This window comes from Gopherus evgoodei, chromosome 4 (assembly GCF_007399415.2).
Source record: "Gopherus evgoodei ecotype Sinaloan lineage chromosome 4, rGopEvg1_v1.p, whole genome shotgun sequence".
Classification (NCBI taxonomy): Eukaryota; Metazoa; Chordata; order Testudines; family Testudinidae; genus Gopherus; species Gopherus evgoodei.
Window position 1 is genome coordinate 154,090,382 of NC_044325.1, and position 6,000 is coordinate 154,096,381.

Sequence of the window (6,000 nt, forward strand, 5' to 3'; positions counted from 1 at the left end):
TCTTTATAGTTTGATTTGTTTATTGGCGTCAGTGCAGATAGCCGGGAAAGCCAGGGAAAAGAAAGAAAGAAACACAGCACATGGACATTGCAGCCTGGTAGGGGACAGTGGTGAATATAAACACAAATATGCCCAGTCAGTGCAGTAAGGGGCAGTGGACCCTCCCCCCCCACAGCCACTAGGGGGCAGCGGGGACAGATATACACCCTCCCCAAAAGGAGCAGCTGCCCTATCTCAGCCCTGCTGGGAACTGACACCCACCCCAGCAGGGTAGCAATGCCCGAATGACACTCTCCCCATGGCTGATGGCACACCCCCTCCCCCATTGTGTAACTGCTCACCATCACCAGCAGGAGGTGGTGGCAGCACCAGGACTGGCCTCCCCAGACACAAACACCAAGCCAATGTACTGGCTCCCACCCCCAACCCAAGGGCAGCCTATGCACAGGGAACTGGCCCTTTGCTGCTAGAGAGTTGCAGTGAAGACTGCCATACAGGGATGGCTCACCCTGTGTAGAGATGCAGCTGCCTCTGGGGAGGGACAGCTGGATAACAGCTGCACTGCAACACCAGGCACTCAGATGTAGCTGCCTGTGGAGCTGGGCAACTGCTGTGCTGGTGGGCAAGCCGACATCTCTCTGCCCCAGCCCTCTGCCCTCCTGTCCCATCCGTCCCCAGTCACCTGCACTGCAACACATCCCCATGACTCGGCCCTTAGTCACCAGGGGACAGTTAAGGGATGAACAGGTGTCCCAGCTGCCAGGGTTGACGTGTGGGCAGCTAACACATATTTGCCTACATCATACGGTTACATAAACAGCCAGGTTATATCCGGGTGAGTCCTCAGCCGATGGGCGTGGATTCCCCTAAGAGCAGGAACCTTGTGATTACCCCAGGGCAGAGCATCGTCGCTGCCACTAATTGAAGGGTTAATGAGCTGGTGGCTTAAGGGATCAGAAATGCAGTTGTCGCTGGGGAGCAGCCGTGCCCCATGGGGATGGCTCACCTGGTGCTGAGCACATTTCAGCTGGAAGCACGTTTGAAATATGGAGTCACCTTAGAATTAGCAGCTTAGACGGGCAAAGCCCTGTGCCCCATGCCCTACCCCCAAGCCTGCCAGCCAGTTCCTCACCGTGGATCTGGACTGAAGCTGGTGCCTCCTAGAAGAGAAAGGCCCCATGTCCAGTTCCCTTGAGCCATTCAGCCAGGTCAAATTGGCAGAGACTCTGATGTTTTCGCCTTCCACTGCAGTTTTAAACTAGTGCAAATGGTGAATTCTTTGTAATTTGAAGTATTTAAACCATGATTTGAGGACTTCAGAGACTAGCCAGAGGTTAGGGGGTCTATTAAAGTGTGTGTGTGTGGGAGGTTCTGAGGCCTGCAATGTGCAGTAGAACAGACTAGATCATGAAGGTCCCTTCTGGCCTTAAAGTCTATGAGTATCCTAGAAGCACACAGCGCCCTCTCCTCCACCCTTTCTGTCATGCTGCCCCCTGCTGGCCTTCGGGTATATTGGTCACTTAGAGCATTTCGCTGGCCTTCTTCGTTTATCCTACAAGCAGGTCCCTCTGTGTATGTGGGTAAGTCACAGCCCTGCAGAATCATGCTCCAGAATCTCAGCTTTCCTTTGCTATAAAATTATGTCTCCTCCACCAAAATGGTAAGTGTAACCATTGTAGCAGCAGCTGCCTGAGTCTGCAGAGAGGCAATTACTTCACCAGGTGTGAAACACCCCTGCTCATCTGAATAGCATTGTTAGCTCTGAAAATTAATGATGAGCTTTAAAGTTTCAAGCTGAATAACACTTTATTCCAACAGCAGTAGCTCTACTCCTTGTAAGTCAGGGCAGAGAACAAGGCACCAGGTGGTGTTTCCTAAAATAAAATCCAACTCCAAGGCCCCTGCTCACAACTGACCCAGCTTGAAACCCAACCAGGGCTGCAGCTTGGAGGCAAGCACGTTCAGGCACAGGGTAGGCAGGCGGTGTGTGTGTGGAGAGGGGTGAAGAGGAGTGTTCCAGGTGTATTGGGGCAGCCTGAGCAGAAATGTGAAGCCATGAGTAAGAGGAGGCAAATTGTCCCATTTATACAAATATTGTTAACTCTGAAACTTAATGGTGGTGATTTAAATGTCAGCATTACCGTAAGGGATAAGGGGAGGTTAAGGCAGGGAAGAATGGTGGCAGCGGGGGGAAGGGGTGATCAACAGGCACTCAGAGATGGGTGACACCCCACCAGGCAGTTCAGCAGAAGAATTCAAGGTTTCCACCCGCTTCATTGCCCTAGCTCCCATTTATGAAGTACCCCCAACTCCCTGAGCCACACCTCTGGCTGGTTAGAAGCAGCTGGAGCTATTGCTGCCCACCTGGAGCCAGGCTCCTCCATCCTGGCAGGCCAAAGGCTCCCATTGGCGGAGGAGAAAAAACAAGGTCCTGGTGTGTGCGTGTGTGACAGAGAGAGAGAGAAAGAGACAGATGATGCCATAGTAGCTCAGGAGTATATGTCAAAACTGACGTGGGATGGGGCTGTCAGTCAGGACTCCTGGGTCCTATCTTCAGCCCACTGGAGTACAGTGGGGTGGAACAGGGGCTTAGCAAGCAACAACCTACTATCCCAACCCTCAGCTTCATTCTTCTGCAGCAATTTGGCGGTGGGTCCTTCGCTCTTTCTCTTCCTCTTCGAATGGCGCTTCGACAGCAGCTCAAAGAGGAAGAGAGAGACTGAGGGACCTGCCGCCGAATTGCTGCTGAAGACCCCGATGTGCCGCTCCTTTCCATTGGCTGCCCCAAGCACCTGCTTCCTTAGCTGGTGCCTGGAGCTGGCCCTGCCTTCAACTATCTGAAGGGGGGGGGTTCAAAGAGGATGGATCTAGACTGTTCTCAGTGGTGGCAGATGACAGAACAAGGAGCAATGGTCTCAAGTTGCAGTGGGGGAAGTCTAGGTTGGATATTAGGAAAAACTTTTTCACTAAGAGGGTGGTGAAGCACTGGAATGGGTTACCTAGGGAGGTGATGGAATCTCCATCCTTAGAGGTTTGTAAGGCCCAGCTTGACAAAGCCCTGGCTGGGACTATTTAGTTGGTATTGATCCTGCTTTGAGCAGGGGATTGGACTAGATGACCTCCTGAGGGCTCTTCCAACCCTAATCTTCTATGTTTCTGTGATTCTATGAAAAGCCATTTTAATAGTGAGCCAGAGCAGTGTGTGTTCGTAGTAACATGCTCTATCTGGCCCTGCTCTTTTGTGGCCTGGTAGAAGTCACGTGGTGATGGCTGTATTATGTGCAGAGATATAACATTGACATTACAACTATTAATTTTGTTTGAGTGAGTCGTGTGACATCCAGTTACAGGGAATTGGTCGCCTTCAGAACGGCTGAGCACTCAGCAGCATATGTGTTGCACTAATGAAGATGTTCCAAATAACAGAATTTTATTTTAACAAAATTAGTGCAAAAAAACCCAACAAAAACATGCAATTTTAAAACAAACACATTAAAAACTTAATAAAAAAGAGGACAGAATTTATGCAGGGAAAGAACATTCAGGTCCATTTCAGCTACTCATTCACATTCACCCACCCTGGCGTTCGCAGGCCGGCGTATGTGAAGCTGTGATTGTCTTGAATATCCCCTGATGGATTGACAGGGGTAGGGCACTGACCACTGATGCCATGTGGAACGTTGGTGGGCGGGGAATGGGGAGGTCCTGATCTTGAGTTCTCAATGGGCTGCAGAGGGAGGCAAGCCCAGGATTGTTGAATCTGCAGGTCTGCCAGAGTCTGCAGCATCTGAGAGGCCCCATTATGTCTTGGTGCATCTCCATCTCCTTTTCCTCCTGGGACTCCTGGGCCTTTCTCCTGTCCGTTCCTTCCTTCTCCAGGTTGCTCATGGTCTGATGCAGCACTGGTTTGCTGGATCTCCTGGAACACGTCACCCCGAGTCCTCTTCTTTCTCCTCTTCATCTGGCTCAGGCGTTCCGCGGCGGTGGAGGGGGAGACCCAGAAGGCTGCAATGGCAGCAGCTACACGACCGCACACACAGGTTCCATTGCCAGCGCACGCACTACAGAAAATGAAACTTAAGATGCTGAAGTCACTCCCCTTGTTCTCCTGTCCTCACTACATTCTCATTCCTGTGTGGGATTATTTGTGCACGGTGCCAGTCACTGCATGGGACATGGCAGATAGGGAAATGAGGTGGGAATTGCTCATTTGCATTATTCTAATAGCATAGGGCACTGGCACCGAATACTGCCACCGTTTTTCACAGGTGAAGGTGATTTTAGCTGATCTCTCATTCCTGAGGGTAACAGAGGCAGAGAGAGCACAGCTGATGCTGCCCAGGCCTGTGTGCTGCTAGTCTGTGTGCTGCAATGGTGCCTGCTGAAGCTATCGGTGACTGGCATGGGAAAGTCTCCTACCGCAGAGGGAGAAATAAGGCAGCCTTCCCCAGAAACTTTGGGCCGAGGATTGCAGAGTACCTCCATGGAAGTTCCAGCGAGATCTCTCAGGAGGGTTCCAGGGACATCCCTGCGTACATAAACAAACTGCTCCGCTTGCCCTCGCTGCCTTCCTCTGGAGAGGAAGGAAAAGCAAATAGTAGCCCTGGACCACAACCTCTTCTAGCACAAGTAAAATTAATGAAAATATTCTATAAGGGAAAATTAATCTACACGCTTACCTGAGGTTCTTTTCCCTGCGTGAGGCTCGCCTGTGCTCCACTGGCTGGACTGCAGTGGTGTCAAAACCAGGTCCTGGCTGGCTACACAGCTGGATCCCCAGTCGCCCAGCCCCTATACTCCTCTTTCTTGTCCACCACATCCTTCTCGCTGTTCATAGCAGGGGCTTGTGATTTGGTTTTTAAGCGGTATCTGCCATGCTGTTAGGGGCAGTGGTGGGATGACGTGCAGCTCTTTGGAAAAGTGGCAAGTCAGCAGCTCAGCACCAGATCACTCGTTGGCTTCCCTGGCCTTCTAGTGGGCTTGTCTTACCCCTTCTCCTGCATCCCCTGAGCAATCTGCTCATAGACGTCAACATTTCTACAGCCGGTTTGGAGCTGTGTCTGGACAGCCGCTTCTCCTCACAGGCCTGGGAGATCCAATACCTCCTGTCTGCTCCAGGTAGGAGCACATCTGGCACGTGTGTAGCAAGCATGGTCAGCTGAGCAGTTGCATTAAACAATAGAGATCTGCTAGATGTGCTCGCCAGGCTGGATAACCAGGAAAAGGAATTTCAAAACTTCCCGGGGCTTTAAAGAGGAAGGAGGGGCTTTCGGCCAGTGGAGTTCACAATGGTGACCAGAGCGGTCAGTGTGGGGCCTTGTGCCCCAGCTGCTGGAGGACAGTTTGAGTCAACGTAACTTAGGCAGTGTCTGCACTAGCACTGCATCAAACTAAGTACATCGACTGCGGCTCTATGCCACTTGGGGAGGGGGTGTCGCTGTGTCTGCATAAGGGGGCACTTGCAGCAGTAGGAGACTCATTGCTGGACCTCCAGCAGGAGACTGTAGCCGTGAGCTCCTATGCAGCCTGTAAGGAGGCCCTGGCTATGGCCTTCCCCTCCTCCACCAGGGAGAACTGCCTGGACGCTTGGGGAAGCCAATTTCTGAACGTCCACATGCAGTGCCACATGTTGAAGTCATATCTGCCCAGCAACACCTGCTGGTTGGCGAACCTGAGCTGTAGTCCCCCAGTCGAATAAACCTTTCTACTGAAAAGGTCCAGTTTCTTGGGGTCTTCTGCTTCAGGAGTCGCTCCTGATAGGCCCTGCCCCTCCCTTTCATTGGCCGCAGGGACCCAGGGATGGGGGGAAATGAGAGTATAGGAACTCATAACCCTGGGAGGGCACAAGGTGCATCTTGGGTCTTTTTGATGCAGGGGGAAGGGAGGTGAGGGTTTGCCACAGGGCTTTCACTGGGTCCATAATGGCCTCATTGAGAGGGGGTCACTGTGGCCAGGATGTTAACCAGGCTATGGGAGGATTCTTTCACTACCTCTTTGATT